The following is a 22,429-nucleotide window of genomic DNA, read 5'->3' on the forward strand; positions in this document are numbered from 1 at the left end:
ATTGGAATTCAGCATATGTGTTTCAATTTCAAGATCTTTTGTTGACTTACTTATCCAACTTACTTTTTAAGATGCCTTTATGTTTTGGGGATTTAAATGAGTTAAACCTCAAAAATCCTCCAAAGCAATTTGGAATTTACAGGAAGTTCATAGCAATAGATTTCACTCGAATTTGGTCCTTAATATATATATGTAATATATATTACATATTATATATACAATATATATTATATGTATTATATATAATATAATATATATATACTATGCATGTATAATATATGGTATATATATGTAGTATATATAATATATAGCATTATTATACATTTAATATATATTATATTTCTACTATATATTATATATAGTGGAAAATAATTCAGTTGACTTTAGTAATCTATTGTTTCATTTGTAGTAATTTATTTTTTCTGTGTTCAAGTTCAGTTCATACAAGGAATGCATTTACACGTAAAAAAAATGGTTTTCTTTCCTTTCTCTAAAGGCTTCATTTATACTGTTTTAATTGTGATCAAATCTCATTTATTTTACCCTAGGAAAATATTATTTCTCAGCAACTCAAATTTAATTAAATTTATTAATTTAACTTTTTATGTCAGTTAAGAGATTATCAAGATATTTTTCCAACAAGATTGTTTTACCCTTATTGAAGGAAACAGTTAACATGTGTATGAGTTCTTTGACTTCTCCCAAGTCGTACAGCTAATGAGTGTTAAAACTTGAAATGAGCTGAACCCTCCTAGCAACTAGTATGTATTCTCATCAGGATGTTCCTTCTTCTACGTATAAAACCTTTGAAAATACGGTTATCATAAATTGACATCATGAAGAATTAAGTGGTGTTGATCATTGCTAATTGTAGTAGTTGGGGCTATTTGAATCACAGGCTGACTGAAACAGACCCTTAGGGCATGCTTATTCTAACTTGCCACTCATTTTCTAAGCAGAAGGTTTTTCTTTGTGCCGCTCTGAATACATTATACCAACAGCTACAGCAGAGCCCAATTCAGGGCCTTAGCAACCCAGGGTGGTGCTACATAATTCCTAAGCTTTACCTCGTGTCTTTTGGTGGTGGTGGTGTTTCTTAGTTATTTGCTACTTTAATCAGTTTCTAAATAATGTTGTAAGGAAACAGCCTCATTGATCCAGGCTAATACAACTGCACATATTAACGAATAATATAGAAATCTATATTTTTTTATGACTTGGAATTTTAAAATTTGTATAAAGAACTAAATATTTATGTTTTTATATGTTTGATCAATTTTTATTAATAAATGTTTCTTGAACTTTAAATAGAAAGAATAAGGCTAATATAAGTTATTTGCCAAGCACTGTGGAAGAAAAACACACAAATATAGTTTAGACAGTATACCGGTAGCTGCATGTATACTACAAAAATGTGAAGAGAATTATATATAATGTTAACTTTGCTAAGAAATATAGCTCAAATTTTTAAAAAGCTGTTTCTCATCATGCATCTGAACATATTTGTTCACATTCTGTTTTTCCTAGGAAATAAAAACATTAAATATTATGTTTCATAAAACTATTATACTTTCATAAAATTATTTAAAATTTCATCCCAAATGAGTTTTGGGTACATTTTTTCAAGCTGGTTATTTATATTAATTTTACACACTTCAAGAACTGCAGATTTATCTTCTCAGAATGGAGGAGATGGAAGATTTTTGGTAAGGATTATTGATAAAAAGAAGCTTAAGCTCTTTATTAGAAACAGTTAACTACTTTGGCTTCTATTCTAATGCCATGTGTCGCCTCTGGAAAGCAATTTCCCCAACTGATAGAATAATATTTTAATGGAGTAGTGTTTGTTAGGTGAACTGACATAGCAGGTAGACTGCTTGGGGTTAAATTCCACAAGCAATTCCATTAAACTCTTTATTCTTCAGTTTCTTCACCTGAAAATGGGAAGAGAAATTGAGTCCACTTCATAAGCCTGTTCTGAGATTTGAATAAGTTAATGCATGAAAAGCTTCTGTAATAATGACTGGCACATACGTACTATATAATTATTATCATCATCGTCATTATTGTAACTTCATATCACATTTCATCAACATTTTTTCAGCAATCTTACCTACAAAGCCAAAAGGTAAGATACCTAATCTAATAGTTTCAAACTTTGTTTGACTATATTTCATATTTTTAAGTCTATGAGTCTTAAAAGTGAAGAGGAAATAGGAAGCTAAGAGGTGGAAAAAAGTCAGTTTACTACCATGGTTGCTAGGGTCTGTGGGAAAGACAGCAGAGATAGGAGCCTGAATAGAGGGTCTGTTTTGTGATAATTGTTTTCTTCGTAAACTTCTGGAACTTCAAAAGGACTTTCCAAAAGTTTCAGAATCAACATTTCTAAAGGAATTGAGATCTGCATCTTGAATGGTCATACATACCCCACCCTAAAATGAATTGGCCAGAATGAATTGCCTGCCACAGAGAGCTATTACACTGTATTCCTTTTCTTCTTCCCTCTTTAGAAGGGCACTTCATAAAGAATGGTGTACATCTCTCTCTTCCTATAGTTTACTGACCCTGTGATTTAAAAATTGCTGGTGTGGGTTAAACATCTTCCAAGATGAAGAAATTTTGAGGAAATATTCTTAGAGTTACCTGAATGATATATGACATAATCTCCCTCTCACATCTCATTAAATTTTCAGTATAAATCTGATAAATAAATTGAAACAAAAAATCCTTAGATCATTAAGAAAATATTTAAAATATTGGTGATTGTATTTAGAAAAAGAATGGCTGAGTAAAAACTCCTTTTACAAGTCAGTTAATTTTCATTTCTTTCTTTCCAACAAAATTGAAGGTGATGATAATTGAGTTGTCAGCTGAGAGATCATTAACAGTAATTTTTATCGTAGACATCTACGTGATTTTTGGCATATAACTCGGAAAAAGTTCAAATAATTGAATGGCATTTTTTAGAATAAAACTTCTTCCATTCTCATTTACTTTATGTGAATTTTCTCAAAACTGACATCTATAAAAATAAAACTAAGCATAAAATCTATGTTTAATATTACCTTATAGCAATACAAAAAATTCAGCCATGACTACAAAAACTGAGTGGAGAAACAGAGATCATCCATCTCATTAAGGACTGAATTCCCAATACATTTAAAAACATTTGTTTAGTAATTATCAAATGTATTTATTTATTTGGATCAGGTGCATATCAATAATAATTATACAAAAACCTGAAAGAAATATATTAACAATTTTGTCATCACAAGAATTTTTTTTTAATTTAAATTTCTATTTATATACATATTTTCATTGCACAAAATTTTAAGACCTGATAAATGTCTTTCAAACGTGAAAAATGTATTTCATTAAAATATAGTATTATGGAGAAGGTGAAATAAAAGTCCAAAGACAGAAACAATGCAAAATCTTTTAACTGTGCAGGGCTTTTTGATGCATTCTATTTTGTAATGTATGATAGTAGGTCTTAAATTGATGTGGCCTTCAGAGTCAATTAGGTATGCCTGTAGTCCAGCACTTTCAGAGGCCAAAGTATGAGAATCCCTTGAGCCCAGGATGTCAAGGCTGCAGTGAGCCATAGTCACACCACTGCAATTCAGCCTAGGCAACAGAGTATAACCCTGTCTCAAAAAAAAATAAAAATAAAAATAAAAATTCAATTAGATACAAATAAAAGAGTCAAAACAATTATTATAACATGCCAATATTTACTGTTATGTTGGGAATTATATATTTTTAAATGTTAAACTTATGAGAAGCCATTTAAGTGACATAGTTCTTAAAATATTCTTTTAGAAGGTATATATGGGTAAAAATATATAAAAACCACTAACTTGAACCCTTTCAAAGATCATCTGGTTCTAAGATGGCATGATTATTTTGAAAATGAAATATTTACTTGGTATATTTATTAACATTTTACTTAAATTTTAATCTAGAATTCCTTAGAAATATTTAGAGTATTACCTTTAAAAACCAATTTTGAGTTTTTTGGTTTTGCCTATGGATATTTTCTTTGGCATCTTGATATTCTTTCTAAAAGTTAATAAAAGAAATAATAACACAGAAACATTGAAACACAAAATGGATCAAACCTATTTTTTTCTTTTGGTGGGGGAAGAAGATGAGAAGATAAAATGCAGGAATATTAATTAAAACACCACTTAGTGTACTAGAAATTCACATTTGTAGATGTTAATAATGTTATCCATTTTTAAGTACTTAATTAAAAAGTGACATTTTAGAAAGCTGTACCTGGATAATGAAAATAAGCCACTGAGGATCTTTTGGGGATGTTGGTATTTTGATTCAAGTTTTGGACTAATAACAGTTTGAGGAAAAAAAATAGTTCATTTAAAGAATTCAGAGAGTAGGAACCTTCTGACAAATGAGCTCAATCCATGGGAGAAATAAGAGAAGAATATACCACTGCAGCTGCTGTTTTTATTTCACCAATTCAGAATAATTAGAATGTCATCTACCTGGACCCAGTATAGAGTAGTAACAATTACTATTGCCCAGATGTTTTCTTTACCTGCCTCCCTCACAGAACCATTGTGCCACTTTCTGCTAACATGGGAGCTGGAAGAATACAATCCAATTGCTGGGTGTGGAACCAGGACAGAAAGGAAGAGCCTGCTCCCAGAGCAAAGGCCAGGGAGCCTGTCTGCAGAGTAGGGGAAGATGAGATTGGATATCTTTTCCCAAAAAGTGGATCTGTTGACAAACATATATGTAAGTGTATTCTAAGAAGATTAATTATTTAAAAGTAGACCAGAGATAAAAATTATAAATATATATATTCATAACTTAAAGAATAATAATGAATCAGCACCCAGATTAAGAAATGGAACATTACAGTACCTTTAAAAAGTTGATTATTTTAAAAATAAAATCTATGTCATTGTTCTGATTTCTCTCACTCCAATTAGAAAGCAAAGATTTTCAAAAAGCATACATGTCATTCAAAACTTCTTTAGCTGTCATTCATTCTTATTTTTAGTGCTGTCATTTTCATTAGAATCTTGGTATACTAAAAACTCTAAGATCTTACTATAATCTAATTCTATTTTTAAAAAAATTTAGTGACTAAAAAATGAAATACATTTAGATTTTCAGGTCTAAAGATTTTTTTAAAAATACTTTTTTATTAACTTTAGTATTTTTTTTTCTGTTTTCGTGTTATCTAAGGACAAAGATAACTGTATCAAAAAAGACTACCACTCTTAACAATTTAAAATAACTCTTAAGGACTATTAAAAGAACTATCTCTATTCTGGAAAAGATAATTTTACTAATTATGATTTAAGTATACTATGAAATCTCAAAAACGTCTAAGTCTCCAACTCTAGTTTCTCTAAATAATACTTTTTTATTTCATCATTTTCCCTAACCACAAAAGTCAAGCATAACTCGCAGCTTGCCATAGAGAATCAAGTTCACCTAAGTGATTTGCTGAGTCCCATGGTCTAATCCCAATCTTATTTCCCACTAAATTCTGAGAATAATCTGCTTCCAACAAACCTACCGGTGTATACATCCATATATTTATCATTCTCTACTATTTATTCAAATTCTCTCCACTTTACAATGTTCTTTATCTAGGCAAGAGCACAGTGAATCTCGTTTCTTTTACCTCACGAGATTTTCATTACCTGTAGCTATCTTATATCGCACCTTGTAATGTTCCATGTTTATGTGGCATCATGCTCCATGAAGGCAGGAAATGCATCCATCCAAGTTAGAAACTTTTAGAAACTGTGTTTGCGAGTGGGTGGGGAAAGTGCAGGGAAGTATTTTCAGTCCCGATGTTAACATAAACCTTAACCCACCCATTGTTAACCATACCTTTAGGCAATTCAGTACCACCTTCAAAGTTACAGGACTATTAACTGCTTTATTGCCTGGAATGATCTTGGTAGAGTGTAACTGGAAAGCCAATTGAGTCTTTCTTACCACTTTCTCTTTTATCCAGATGTGGCAAATGATTTTTTTCTCCCCATGATCAACAAACTTCTCATTCCTTTTCTGAACACCTTCTGAATTATGAATTGCCTTTTTTTCCTTTCTTTTCTTTCTTTTTTTTTTTTTTTCTTTTGAAATGGAGTTTCACTCTTGTCACCCAGGCTGGAGTGCAGTGGCATGATCTCGGCTCACTGCAACCTACACCTCCCGAGTTCAAGGGATTCTCCTGCCTCAGCCTCCTGAGTAGCTGGGATTACAGGTGCATGCCACTACGCCTGGCTAATTTTTGTATTTTTAGTAGAGATGGGGTTTCACCATGTTGGTCAGACTGGTCTCAAACTCCTGACCTCGTGATCCATCCACCTCGGCCTCCCAAAATGCTGGGATTACAGGCATGAGCCGCCATGCCCAGCCAAATTGCCTCATTTTTTAGTATTTAAAAGTGTAGAGTTCAGCCTAATATCTAAGCCAAAGTCTCTCATCTAGTGTGAATCCTCCCCTTCTAACTCAGTCATGACATAGGCTCAGAAACTTAAGGGAGGGATGGGGACACAGTTAGTCTCTCCTCCTGCTCTTCCTGGCTGCTATACACTTCTTCCCATTCACTGCTCGGGCTACTTCTGGCTGTTTCCAAAGTGTAAGAAGAAGATGGGGAGTAAAGTTAGAAAGACCTCCCTGGAACGTTAGCATTTGCACATTTTTCAAGAGTGGCCTCATTTTAGGATTGGAGGAGACAAGGGGGACATTGTTCTCCCACTCTCAACTGCCGCTCCAGAAAACACACACACACACACACACGTACACACAGATACAGAAACACACATACATACATACATGTACATTCATAAACAGGTATGCTGGTGTGTCACAGAAACAGGCTTTCTTCCTTCTGAACCCGAGAGCAGCTGCAGAGGGCCCTGTGATCCCTGTAGCATGCTTCTTCAGTGATAGGGAGAGGGGCTCCAAGAGTCCTTACTTCTCTGAAGACCTGGTTGTGTCTGGCACAGTGCTTTTTATGTAGGAATTGTAGAACACCCCTATGAATAGTTGAAATTCCCTAACATTCAGGGTTGCACACACATTTTCTGAAATACAAGTGTAGCTAGATCTCCATTATTGGTTTTTATTACCATGGCCAAAAAGAGTTATTGTGATTATTCTTAACAACTTTAATATTAAACTTCTGATTTTACAACTTAAGTTGTGAGTTACCTATTGTTAGTCTTATAAATTGGCTAGTGTTATTTATATATGGAAACCCAGACTCGGAAAATTAATTTGTCCAGGCTCACACACTTTTAAGTGACAGAGTCTTCTGATCCTCTGTTCTTGGGGATCACCACACAGCCTCTTTGGTAACTTTCCTTTTTGCCTCGTGAGTGACAGGAGCCTCAACTGTGTGGTACATTATCTTCTGTGATCATGACAAAGCACTTGAACTTTTCGAGTCTTAAGTATCTTATCTCTTAAACAAAATAATCTTAAAAATACCTGCCTCAAAGATTTATTGGGATAACTAAGATCTGTAATACTTGGAGATAGGAACTATGTCACATAGTGCATGACACATGAAAGGCACTTAATATTCATTGAATTGAATTAAATTTCACAGATTTAAATAAAAGGCCTTTGCCTTAATGTTCAACTTTGTATTTGGTATGAGGTCTCTCTGTCTCCCTTCAATTAAATGATATTTAGAGGTATGCTCACAATAGATTAGACATAGTTAATTTTTTTTTTTTTTTTTTTTTTTTTGAGATAGAGTCTCTCTGTTGCCCAGGCTGGAGTACAATGGCACCATCTCGGCTCCCTGCAACCTCTGCCTCCTGGGTTCAAGAGATTCTCCTGCCTCAGCCTCCCCAGTAATGGATTACAGGCATGTGCCACCATGTCTGGCTAATTTTTTTGTATTTTTAGTAGAGACAGGGTTTCACCATGTTGACTAGGCTGGTGTTGAACTGCTGACCTCAAGTGATTCACCTGCCTAGGCCTTCCAAAGTGCTGGATTACAGGCATGAGCCACCATGCCTGGCCTGACATAGTTAATTTTTGAGAGGATGAAAATTTAAAAAGGAAAGGTCGATTATTATAAATCCTATTCTTGTAGAATGCTGTATTTAAGAACCTCTAAATTTTTTAGTGAAATAGGTTCTATGTATCCAATCCAAAGGTCTTATATCAACTGGGAAAATTAGATATATTCCATTTAATATGTGTTCAATATACAAAACTTACATGAAGTTCTTACTTTTCCCTGATTTGAAAGGAGCAAAGCGCTCCTTGCCTAATTCAATTGCTCAGGATGGCTTCAGATGGAAGAAAAACTTGTAACCATTGCAGGATGATCAGCTATCTTCTTGTCATCAGGGGTTTACAATCTGAGCACGATATGGTTGGTGTCATTTATTTTGCATTCTTGCATCTTTTTTCTTTCTTGAAAATAACCAGCTAAGTTGTATGTTCACCTTAAAGAAATTCAAAGGATATTGCAGGTTGTCAGATTTGCCCACACAATATCTGAAGTCAGACCACACACAGAGAGTTTTAATTGGAGTTACCTTTTGCTGAGTGGATAGGTGTTATGTGACTTTAGATTCTGTAGTTACAATGGAATTTTTTATAAATGATCACTGTCATTTCCAAAAAAAAAAAAAGAAGAAGGAGGAAAGAAACCAACTTAAAATTTCCCAAATATTTTCTGAGAGAAACAAATCTCCTTATTAAAGTGTATGTCTACCCAATAAGCTTTTTTTTTCTTTTTTTCTTTTTCTTTTTTCTTTTTGAGACAGAGTTTTGCTCTTGTTGCCCAGGCTGGAGTGCAATGGCACGATCTTGGCTCACCGCAACTTCTGCCTCTCGGGTTCAAATGATTCTCCTGCCTCAGCCTCCCGAGTAGCTGGGATTATAGGCATGTGCCACCACGCCCAGCTAATTTTGTATTTTTAGTAGAGATAGGGTTTCTCCATGTTGGTCAGGCTGGTCTCGAACTCCCGACCTCAGGTGGATCCGCCTGCCTCGGCCTCCCAAGTTCTGGGATTATAGGCGTAAGCCACCGTGCCTGGCCAAGCTTCTTCAAATTCCTTCCTACAACTTTTTTCTGATGACACCTGATGGCAAAAAAACAAAAACAAAACAAAAAACTAGTAGGTGCTAGTCACAGTGAGAAGAGAATATTTATCTCAGCATCTCCACTTGATGCTTTTATAAATGATGAATGTTTTAGCTTGGAAACTCCGTACCTACTGGGAGATTTATACTTTAATATCATTTATCAAAAATGTAAATCGCATATTATTCCAGGTTGGGGATGATTATTCTAATTATTGTTATTTATTATTTTTTAGCACCATCAGTGCTGCACCAGGTAACTCTGGCAAAAAATGTTCAAGTTAGAGGAGGAACTGTTATTTTCATATTTCCTAAGCAACATCAATTTGTATGGCTAACATTTTAGCAATAAAAAGCAAAATGCAAAACTGCTGCCCGCTGTGAAGGGAAGTCTACACATTGAATGAACACTGCAGGGACATACTCATAAATATTCATTAAACAGGGTTTCATTGAAAATGAAATTTAAGTACTTAAGGTAATGTAATACAAGTAGGTGAAAAGCTATTTCACCCTAGCTAAGAAACCAGGATAGACTGAGATAATCTAAGAAAGAAGGATAGAGTTTAGAGGATGTCTTTTGTACCCCAAAATACGAATTAAGAAAATGAAGTGTTAATTCAATTGTCATATTCATCCTGGTGCTTCGGAAGTCCAATCTTCATAATAAAAGGGAACACAGTGTCTTTTAAACACCCTATAATTATGTGAATTAGGGAGGAGATTTGAAGGTCTAGAGAGTTCTCTTGGAGTAGGTAATGAAATACAGTCTCCAGGAGATAGAATTGTTCAAGAAGTTCTAGAGAGTTCTCTTGGAGTAGGTAATGAAATACAGTCTCCAGGAGATAGAATTGTTCAAGAAGTCAAGGTGGCCTGTTTAAAATCTGTGTGGCCTCCAGTAAGTCACTAAGCTCTCTGATGTTGTTTCTTACCTATAAAGAGAAAATAGTACTACCTCCTCACTCACAGTCTTTTTAAGAAAAGAGAGTGTGTGTATATTTAGAAGTATTTTGTAAACTATAAAGCACCATGAAACTATCCATTATTGTAATTTGCTAGTATTCATTTCAGTACATTTATGGAGCCTAATCTCAATCTCTATGATTGCTTAGTTATATTGACATTTTTACATTCATTGCTTCTATTAGAAACTCAGTCAATAAATTTTGAATGAAAACCTATGATTTTCCAAGCATCACTCTAGGGGCTCTGGAGAAACCAATAAACAAAACAAAATGAGAGGCTCCACCTTCATGGAGCCTATGTCCTATTCAGGGGAAGTCAATAAGAAGCTAACATCATAAATATATAAAAATTAAAATGTTAGTGGGTGAGAAGTGCTTTGAAGAACAAACAAAGCATGGAAGTGGCATAGTAGCATAAGGAACATGGAGGGTTACGGGGTGGAGGGGGCTTGGGTCCGTATTTTCAAATAGATTGGTCATGGAAGGCTTCAATGAGGAAAGATCATTTAAAGACAGGTTTTGAATTAAGCTAGAAAGTTAAGTCTTGTGGCTATCTAGGAAAGAGCATTCCAGGCAGAAGAAATCGTAATTGCAAAGGCCCTGTGGCAGAAGTGTGTCCTGGGTATTGAAGGAACAGCAATAACTGAGGGATTGAAAAGTGAATGAGAGAAAGAGTGAGTAGAAATAGAGTCAGAGAGTAGGAAGCCAAATTCTGTAAGAACTTTTAGATCATTGAAGAATTTTACCTTGCCTGGGCAGAAGGAAGGAAATCACTAGAGAGTTTTGAGAGGAACTGTGAAAAGATTTGACCTATATTTAACTGCATCATTCTGGCTTCTGTGTGGAGTTAGGTGACCACTTAAGAGACTATTGTAATAATCCAAGTGAGAGAAAATGGTGAATTGGGAAGGGGTAGTAGCATTAAGAGTAGTAAGAAGCACTGAAAGTATAAATTATCTTGGAAGGTACAGCCAAAATAATCTTTTCACAGTTTGGATGAGAGATGCGTCAGAAAAAAGCAGAATTAAGATGACTTTAAGGTGTTTTTCTGTTTTGTTTTGTTTTAATTTTTTTCCTGTTTTGTTTTGTTTTGTTTTGTTTTCCAGAGCAAATGGAAGGATTGGGTTTCCATTACTGAAAGAGAAGAGTTATTTTATTTGTTCTGTTTTCTTCTTTCAATGCATTTGTGTCTAGGTGAGCATGTGGGTACACAGGATCAATCTTAAATGAGCTATTTGGTTATTTTTTTTCAGTTATTTGTAATCAGTTGTCCTGTTTCCACTGTGATCAAGTTAAAAATGGTACTGTTTCAAATTGTCTTGTGTCATTGTGGCAATAGTTTAGTTTTCAGTTTTTTCCTTAAGTTGCTTCATAAGAAATAAATTAATCTATAACTCCTCTTTCATATCGTGTTATTTATCACTAAGCTTGAGTTATATAGGGAAATGTTCTGATATGATTAATTCAAGGATGCTGAAGAGCAATGAGTTCTGTGTAAGCAGAAAACAAACCAGTACTTAACTAGGACATCTGTCTATGAGAGAGAAAGGAGGTGCACATTATTTTTTTAAAAAAAAAAAAGTGTGGTAGGATTTCTCTGCAAATTAAATCTTGAGAAGAATAGAAAGAAAGAAATTAGCTTTAATACTACTGCTCAGGAGAATTGTTCAGATAGTAACAGCACCTACGGTGACTGAGAAGTTAGGGTGTGTAACCAGATTCTTTGTGGAATGACTAAAATGTTCTTTCTTTGCTAATCTTGATGAGAGTGATGGTTTCATCAAATTTCTTAGAGGCTAAAGAGAATTAAAGTGTTCAGCACTCTTGAAGGCTGTTTGGCTGGGTGACTTGCTGAGTGCCAGGGAATAGCTGATTTGCATATATGAAGAGTCAGTTAGATGTGACTCATCCCAGACACTGGCTGCCCCAGGAGGTGCTGTATTATAGCTTAGCTCATGTGTAAGTGTAAGAATATCTGCCACAGTTCTTTTGGCATAAGCCATCTGAAATTAAGAAATATTAATTTATGTATAAAGGTAATGGGGTGGTGGGTAAGGATGGGATTTATTGGAAGATACTCAAAGAATCACAAGAACTCCTAAACAAGCAAACTCTGAGACAGGCAACAGAAAAGCTCAGAAAACCTTAAGAGAAAGTAGGAGAGGCCTCAGTGAAGTGTGAAAAATGTTATTTTGAGAGTCATTAAGTAATTGAATGGGAAAAATAGGTGTCAATATGAAAGAGATAAGAGGGCAAACAAACTAACTATTCAGAAGGGCACCTCCGGTGAAACACTAGAAGCTCAGAGAATGGCAGGAGAGAGGAGGTAGAAAAGTAATGATTAGAAAGCCTCATTGTGGAGAGAAGGGCTGATTCCCACCACTAGATCTTCAAAAGATAAATATGAGCCTCCACTAGTGGGAGACTTTACAATAAGAACCATTTCAGTCAAGGCCAGAACTTCAAAGGATCTGTGGATTAAGGGAGTTTGATGACTACAGATGGGGATTCTAGATAGAGTGTAATAAAAGTGTAAGAAAAATGGCCAGAGGGGGTATCTATCTTGGTTGACAATTAAAGATAGCAGGTATCTGAGACACAGTTTATTTAGCTTGCCGCAAATGGCAAGTGATTCAGATCCCTGGTGCTTGGGAAGACCCCAAGGATTTTGAGAGGAGTCAGATTTGACATAGTTCTTCCTTCTGGTCTTTTCTATTTCCTCTTTCAGAAACATATGATGAAATGATAATGACTATCAGATAAATCAACTGAGCTTTCTTCTGATATTTTATTTACTTTCCCCTAATTTAGACACAAATCCCATTAGGCAGTGACTAGGTTATTTCTTTGTTCTGAATAACATCAAGCAAATTCTCAATGTACTTCATAAATGTTAATCTCACATGTATCTCTCAACCTCAAAGGTTCAGTTGGGTTTGGGTAATTTTTTTCTTAAGATATCTGTCAGATCACAGTCCTTTGTATTAATATATATTATAAGTGAATAAGGATGTTCTATTAAATAATAATATAATAAAGAAATATTCCTCTCATTGAAGGAGAAATGTTTCAACATCTAAATGATACACAGTGCTATTCTTAGTATTAGGAGAGGTGCAAAAGACACTGTATTGCTTTGCAAAACTGTATAATATCATTAGAGAAAAACCATATGTGCAATAAAATAACTACATGTAAATGAACTTTAAATAACATCTAACAATTTTCCAGAATCATTAAAAAAGTTGGGGTGTTTTGCATTCTGTGGCAGGTAAAAAAACACAAATATCTAAGTTATTATAATAATAATAATGTACTATTATAGTATATAATACTATATAGTATTAATATTAGTAGTAGTGTTAATATTATACTAATATTATTTAATAATAAACCATTATTATGTTATAATAATAAAATAATTGATATCTAACTTGTTTATTTCATTTTGTTTTATGAAGCGGTTGCAAGAAAAAGTGAATAGTGATGTGAATAGTAAACATTTGCATTTGAATTATCAGCAAATATTTTTATTGACTGCATGCAAACCACAGGTTACATTAATATTATGATAAAACTCAAATGGTGACTTTTTATATGGAGGATAAGAATTACTTTGAGTAAATATACACTTATCATTGGGCTTCTTAGCTTTCTGGCCTTTTCTCAAGACAGAGGTCACATTTCACACTTTATCTTCCCCTGATCTTTTACACCCTGAAAAACCGTATTCTGTAAATAAGAAGCAGTTTCTTTGTTATTTTCTTTTAAGCGTATTCTCAAAGTATTTTCTCAGAAAACCTCTTGATGAATCCATCTTTATCACAAAATTAGCCTTTAGGTAAGAATTAAATCACAAGGCAAGTTGAGGCCATACCTTTGTCACTCACATGTCACTATTTAAATATCTGATGCAGCTGATTTAAAAACCCGATAATATCTCTTTAAAGACATAATATATTATGTATGCCTGTGGCAAATTTCTTAATAAAAGAGTCTCTATCCTAGTATTTTGTTTCAAAATTTTATTGCAACCTTGTGAGGTAGGTATTATTATTTCCATTATACAGATGAGGAAAGTAAGTCTTAATGGTTACAATGTCTGTCCCAGACCACTCCATTATTTACAAGCAAAGCTGCTTTTTCAGAACAATCATTGCTCTTAAATTCTGTGCTATGTTCCCATCTTCTGGGAGTTCTGGAATCTTTCTCTTCCTTATTATTCCCTTAGTTAAATGGGCCTTAGTTCAGGCCCTCATCATTTTGCATCAAATCCAACCTGGTTTTTTAGCAAGCAAAGCCTATCACAATTTTGCCCACGCCAGTTAATTTACAGTTAAACTATCTGGGGCTTATAAAGGTTAAGGGACCTGCCTAAGGTTATACAGCTAAAAATATCAGAGATGAAGTTTAGCTGCAGCTTAGTGAATGAAAGGTACAATTCTTGGTTAAAATCTTGTAATGAGAATTAATAAAGTCTAATCTAAAACTTTCCTTTTATGTAGTCCAGCATGAAAATATGGACTTTTTTTTACCGCCCTGCATGTCAGTAGATACTGGTTTTATTGGAGCCCAGGAGAAACAAAAAATCCAGTAATGACACTCTTCCACAAAGTTAGCCAACTTCTAGAATCTTGAAGTTCAAAGTGACAGGTTCCATTTGTCATGAGAATATACAGTCTACACACACAGACACACACACACTGTCTCTCTCTCTATCTCTCTCTGCCTTACTGTTGAATTGATTCAGACCAATAAAAATCCACTAAAACCAGAAATTAGATTTTGGATAGACTAGTGTGTTTTGGTTTTATTTTGTGTGTATGTATTTTTGAATCTTTTAAACCAATTGTTAGTGAAAGAAACAATGTTTAGCAACCAAGGATTAAAAATTACTAGAATTTGTAAACTAAGAGAAAATATTGAATTATATCACGAGGGAAGTTGATAGCTAATACAGATTTTGAGACACCAAAGACCTACTACTCCCCATGGACAGTGTGAAGCCTACAGCAAAAGCTGTTCTGAGCAAGTTAATAGTTCTTAAGCACATTTTCAAGGATAATACCTCATGGAGAATATTGAATTAGTTCCCAAAATTTTCATAGGCATGGATTCTGTTGTGCAAAGTTGTCATTCTTTTATAAAGACCTTTGGATTTGCACATTAAGTCATTTTTTTTTTCATAGATCTTATGTAAAGGTTCTCACAAAATTGACATAAAATAAGTGGTTGGTTTCTGTATTGTGTTTATATGTTTCAAACATTTATTCTAGTTTTGTAGTTTATAAATTCAGTCTCTACATCTGCTTTCTCCTTAAGGGCACCATTTTTCATCTTAAGCATGGCCATGTAGATGCCTACCTCCTACACTTCCTCATAAGTACCATGCATTTTATGTTTATTACAGTGTGTTTAATTTACATTATTCCAGATCCTTACACCACGGGTTTAGAAATTTCAGGTCAATAAACACTACAAGAAGTATTTCTCTCATGTATTCTAGCATTATAAGGGTGATTTACATCTAAGCAATGTGACACCATTGTGAATTTGCTTGGATGGCTAGGATTACAATGGCAGATGGCAACCCTTGGACGTTATTACTGCAGTTTACTGCAGTATTTTCACAAGTTTTTACATTAAAATTCTCAAAGGGTGCCACAAGATTGAAGATAGGACCTTTAGAATGAAATAACTTGCATAAGCATTCATTAATTACTGTATTGATTCTATCATTTTTTAGGTCCTCAAGGTATATGTCTTATTTAGTTGTAACACACTGTTACAACATTATAGCCGGAAACGGCAGACTTCCTTGCATCAGTTTTTCACCTGAAAATTGGTGCTTTTGCTTCAGCATTCATCATTATGTGTTAGGCAGTAAGTATATTTAAAAATTAGAGAATTTTGAATTGACAATGGTTTTATTGTATCTGTAGTGGGTTAACATTTTTATTTTCACTATTTAGAAATACAAGAAAATAAAACAGGCTTCTTCCCTAACTAAAGTAGCATGTAAAAAGCATATAAAACTCATTTGAACACAGGGATATATATATATACACAGAAACACAATGAAAGTTTTCTAAATTAACTAAAATGTCAAATTATGGAACTAATAACTTTCCTTCTTCCATCCCCCTCAGCTTCCTCTGATCCCATACTATAGGTCCCAGAGCATTCAGTGAGCAACCAGACCAAAAAGATTTTTAGAAATGTGACCAAAATTAGGATTCACTGGCTCTGAGTAAGAATATGAGCTATTAATTATGCATACATAAACTTCAGCTAATGAACTCTGTGATGATATTAGCTGCATAGGTACTTTTTTTTCTTCATTATAAACTGGATTTCAGATTACTGAGCTTATGAAATAATTCACCCATCAATGAGAGGTGTTGAGATATATACAAATAGAACAAAGATTATAGCTCAGAGAACAAATTAATATACTTTATGAACTTCACTACTGGCTCAAACTGGGAGATGAGATTTATCATTGAGTCCAGGAAATGATGATACTTCAAAGAACAGGTGTAACTTGATCAAATCTTTATATTGCAAGTTATTTATTACTACTGAGAATTAAAAATCTGAACTTTGTGAATTTTTAAAATTAATTGCAATGGAAAAAATTAGACAGGACTTGTATGCAGGAGAAAACATATAATCTGCAGCTTATCTATGCCATATCCCTTAGTAAGTGATGGTTAGAGATAAATTACTAATAGCTACTAATCACTTGACAAGTGATTTTATTTATGTCATCTGTAACATCTTTGCATTATATCTCTAAAATGTTGGGGTTTTGTAAAAATGTGATTAACGCAAAATAAGATAGTAGAAGCAAATGTCTTTCATCAAAAAATGCAATGCAATTTCTCTGGTCAATTATGTATGAAGATATACATTAGTGTTTACATTTTCAAAGTTAACCCTAGATGCTCCATTAACATTTCAAAATTTAAAATGTAATATTTGTAAATGTGACCCAATAATGTAGTTGTTCTGATGTTAAAAACAATCCATCTGGGTTTATATTAAGTACATATAAAACTTATAACAATAAACATAAATAGGCCATTATGTTATCAAATACTTATGGAGCACCTATTAATTGTCAAACACTGGGAATACAAAGATGATTAAAAGAGGGTCCTTTTCTTCAAGGAGCTCACTTTCTAGCATGGAAAACAGAAATTGCATCATATTTTGAGTGTGGTTGAGTAGTCACTAATGCTATTCACAAGAATTGCAGTTCTCCTCTTTTCAGGCTCGGAGTAGAATGATACTTCCCAGTGCCTCAAAGTTAGGTATGGCCATTCGAATTGTTTTAGAGGATAAAACGTGAGCAAGTGCCCCTCCATAGCAGAAAATGTAAGAGCCAGAGCATGACTCAGCATGTTTATTTTTCCCCTTACTGTTGATGCTGAGTACTGAAGCATTTATTTGCCATGGAAACATAGTCTTGGTGGCTGAGTTACTAGAATGAGCTGAGGCCTTTCAGTGATCTGCAGTGAACATGCATAATGACCAATAAATGTATATTTGTTGTATTAAACCACTGAGATTTTGGAGTTCTTTGCTACTGCAGTGTGACTTAGCCCATGTTGACATATACTGCTATCACATACAAAATGTCAAGGAGGTGCAAAGGAAAAACTTCTGAGCATACTGCTCAAGCTTGTAATAGATAGGATCAAATGAGTAATTAATCATTAATTTGGCTTCTCTAATACTATAGCTTGACAAGAGGACTAGAACAAACACCCTCCAGATTAGAGGAGGCCCTTAGCCCCCCTCTTTTCTACTCTGCTTCTTATCTGATCAGCTCCTACAGTATGAAGTACCGAGAAAAGGCATCAACTCAGTGGCTCACAGCATCAGTGATTTATGACAGATGTCCTTAGTGGCAAGAGCAGGATTTAGGGATGGTGATCTATAGCTCACACAACATTCTACCAGCTAACTGAGTCAGAGATATAATTTGGGGTGAAATAAGTAAATCAATGCTTTCCAAACCGAGCTTGTCAACACAATGACCAGAGGAACCTATTTTAAAAAATTGAAAAAAAATATTTTAAAGTATGACTGAACACATGAGAAAAAATGCAAGCCATAGCAAAAGGTTACCCGATATAAAGCACACATCTCTTTCTTTAGCTAGCCTGTAACACTTACTCCAAAAATCAATTAATGTACGTAGTTTTCGCATGCTTCCAGAAATATGTAATATGTGTGTATATATGTATAGCCCTAAAATTTCAGCTAGAAATGTTTATCTAACAGAGTTCTCCTGAGTAGAGCTCAACTGTGCTGGACTCAACCATCAACATTGATTTTCCATGTTCTTATCCCTTCAACTGAAAAGAATCAAGTTAAATCTGTAGGGAATGAAAACTAAACAGCTCTTTACATGAAGTTCCATGTCCTATTGCATTTATCTCGTGGGTTAAAATCATTCATTGATCGCTAATCACCTGTGGTTGTTTACACACAACAGGTTCCCTGGACAGCACAAAACCGCAAGGAGGATTATACATACCACAGGAAACAATCAATAAAAAAGGCACATAATGATCTTCCTGAGAGGAAACTGAAAGATTTTCCCTTTGTGACAGTCTGTATATGTGTGATAGGATTGTCAAAACAGACATAAGGGTTTCCAGCTGGCAGGAAAATGTTTTTAACATTTGGTTTTCATATCCACTTTTCTTGTCTCACTATAATAATATTAAAAATGAAAAAAATCATTTCAAAATTTCTTTTAATAGAGAATTCAATGCTTGTTTTGCTTTTCTGCCCAAATAATAATGAAACATGCCTTTTGTCTCCTTTGGAATATTACTGGGTTTTGTTTTTGTTTTTGTTTTGCCTCACTAATGCCTAAAATATCTAATCAAGAGTCCATTTTTGTTATCCAAAAGAAGTTGAATGACATTAGTTTAGGATTCTAAAAATTGATTTAATGCACTTTTAATTCAAAAATGATCACTCGGTCTTAAACAAAAATCACATTGTGTATAATCCACTAAAAATACTGAAACTTATGTTTCAGGCACTGGACTAGAATTGGAAACTAAAACCTTGAATGAAGTTAAAACTATTCTTTTTAAATTTTACACTCAAATAGTTATATCTTTTTTTTTTTTTTTTTTTGGAGACGGAGTCTCGCTCTTGTTGCCGAGGCTGTAGTGCAGTGGCACGATCTCTGCTCACTGCAACCTCCGCCTCCTGGGTTCAAGCAATTCTCCTGCCTCAGCCTCCTGAATAGCTGGGATTACAGGCATGCACCACCACGCCCAGCTAATTTTTGTATTTTTAGTAGAGGCAGGGTTTCTCCATGTTGGTCAGGCTGGTCTCGAACCCCTGACCTTAGGTGATCTGCCCGCCTCGGCCTCCCAAAGCACTGGGATTACAGGCATGAGCCACCGTGCCCGGCCTCAAATAGTTATATCTTGTAGGTTCCTGGACTACAGGATATACCTAGTTCTCATTTGAGGAAATAATGGAACTCTTTAACTCAATCAACACCAGTTTATCTTTGCTCATTTTGTTTCAAAGCCTTTAATATTTATATAAAACTACAGATTTGATACGTGTCATTCAGAAAAACTGTCCTGAACAAATTCAATTTAGAAATAAATCTTTCCCTCCAAGTGCCAAAAACAAGAATGAAGGAGTCTGACCCATCTGAGAACGTTTGCACACAGGGGGACAGAAAATCAAAAATTCTTTGAGATCTTCCAATAATTGTATCCTGTTATTTCCTGATTTCATAAATTTGCCTTACAATTTCTCCCCCAGTGATATTTGATAGTTTTATATTTCTCATAAGTAGTTAAAGATGACTGAATATCTACGTGTATTTGCCTATGACGTATTCTTAGAACTAGCCAACTGCTTATTGTTATAAATTTCATACTAGTAAATACTTTTACTATATTTTATAAATACTAACTGTGCATTGTTTAGTGGTCACCATTTACTTTCCCCACTTCTGAAACTTCATGATTCTTACCCCATTTTCCATAATTAAAGAAGGAAAAGTTTTAAATGTTATGCTTGGTACAGTTTTATAAAGGGGCTTTTGTGTAGCTTTCGTGGATTAGTTATGAAGAGAAAACAGGTGAGAGTTCTCTAATTGTGTAAATCTGTAAACTCTTTGAGAGTGAATGTCAATATCTACATGCCAGATAGTTTTGCTTGCTGCTCCAATTATCCGAAGATCATAGTACAGAATCATAATTTGCTCTTCAAACCATTCAGGCCTTCCAGAACACCACCTGAAATTAAATCTTCTGCTTGTGCCTGGCTTATAAAAATTGAATGGCAGTTCATTTTCACAACACATGACAAACATAAAGGAAATTATGAATTAATTTTAAACCTTGCTTAGCAGAGTCTTATCAAACTGATGGCACCCTTTGTCTTACTGAAGTCAGGCATCAGAGCTGATATGCTTAATTAGAATCAGGCATCACTAAATGTTTTAGAGTGACTGTTCAGATCATCCTATTAGACTCCCAGGCCTTCCAGTGGTTGGAAGCCTAAAACAAGGCAATTGACTCAAAAGGTTGACTGGATTTGACTTTCACTTCCATGCATTACCTTAACCTCATCAAAACGCATTATTATGCTGGATGTTCAAATAAACAAAAACAAAGACTTTTGAGGGCTTTTTTAGATAGGTGGATGGAGACTGAGATAGATAATAGATCAATTAAAAATATGTATATATATAGTGTGTATATATATATATAAATACTATATATTTGTAGAAAAACTGTGTTATAGGAAAACAAACTGAAGTTACAACTAACTGTCCTTCTGCAATTATTCAGGAACTAACTATGCATTTGATGAATTATTTAGATTTTAGCCTTTCCCATTTTGGCCATTTCCCTCTTCATCACATGCCATCATGAGCTTCTAATTAACACCAAACCATGAATACGTGTCCATTATCCATCTTAAAAACATCCTGCTTATGAAGAAGTGACATCCACAGATGCTATGGGGCACTGGCTGTTTACTCCTAGTTACAATGCTGACACCGAGAGATGTCCACTATTGATGCTCCCTCCTTATTTACTGCTAAGTTCTTGTGTTTGGAATATTTTTCCAGGGAAACATCATGGTCAGGAATATTGGTGGTTGGGGGGATATATGTGTGCGTGTGTGTGTGTGTGTGTGTGTGTATGTGTATATATAATATGTGTATATATATATACACACACACACATGCATATATACATACATAGTGAAGCACTGCCTATATTTTGGGCATCTTATAATAATTGCTGTACTGTTTTAGAACCAAGCACTATCTATGGTAGGTCAGGTATAGGTCACATCTACTTAATTAATTTATAAAAGTAACTTCAGAAGAGCACCCCATTCTAATAGTGTTGGCTTGAAGCAGGATCATAAGTGTAAACTTGCAGTGTATCATTCAGTGAAGACTGACCTAGTAGCCATTATAGGATGAAAACGAGGTACCTCAGCCTAGTTCAGATCATTGTGACATGGTTCAGATTTTACCAGCATATATCCTGAGCTCAGAATAGCGCCAACAAGAGTTGAAAATGTGGCATCGACTTCATAGTTCAAGGTTTAGTTTCAACGTTTTCTTTTCGCTTTGGAGGAAAAAACAGTTTTTATTCCCTAAGACCAAAATGCAACCAAAAAAGAACAAAATACAGTGAAAAGGTATGTGAAACTTTCTGATGCCTATGAGAAAAGTTGTATTTGTTATCCCTTTTTTCATAGTTAATGACAGCTTCAAATATTACCTTCCATGACTGACTAAATCTTCCACTGAAATAATAATATTCATGACAACCAGGGAAGTGAAAGATACAGACCTGTATGTTAATGGTAAAACTACATTTTCACATATTAATTTAATTAAACATACAATTTATTTACTCTTTATTCTCTTTTTGGACTGACAGTGTAACATATTGGTAGTCCTAAAAGTAATGAAGGACAGATCACATGCAGTGGTTCACACCTGTAATCCCAGCACTTTGCGAGGCTGAGATAGGTGTATTGCTTGAGACCAGGAGTCTGAGACCCTCCTGAGAAACATGGCAAAACCCCATCTTTACAAAAAATATAAAAAATTAGTTGGGCATGGTGGCACATGCTTGTGAACCCAGCTACTCAGGAGGCTGAAGTTGGAGGGTCATCTGAGCCCTGGGAGGTAGAGGCTGTAGTGAACTGTAATGGCACCACTGCACTCCAGCCTGGGGGACAGAAGACCCTGTCTCAAAAACAAAAAAAAGTAATGAAGGGTATAAAAATATTTTTTTCCTTTGTGAGCACTTTAATATTAATTACTTTTTAAATAGGACCTT

At 34.4% G+C, this 22,429-nt stretch overlaps 1 protein-coding gene across 12 annotated transcripts in view; it reads left to right on the forward strand.

The window, feature by feature from the left end:
• The window catches only part of NLGN1 (neuroligin 1), a 915,231-nt gene that overhangs the window by 528,493 nt on the left and 364,309 nt on the right, over positions 1 to 22,429 (forward strand). The window lies entirely within an intron of this gene.

Source organism: Pan paniscus, chromosome 2 (genome assembly GCF_029289425.2).
Source record: "Pan paniscus chromosome 2, NHGRI_mPanPan1-v2.0_pri, whole genome shotgun sequence".
Classification (NCBI taxonomy): Eukaryota; Metazoa; Chordata; class Mammalia; order Primates; family Hominidae; genus Pan; species Pan paniscus.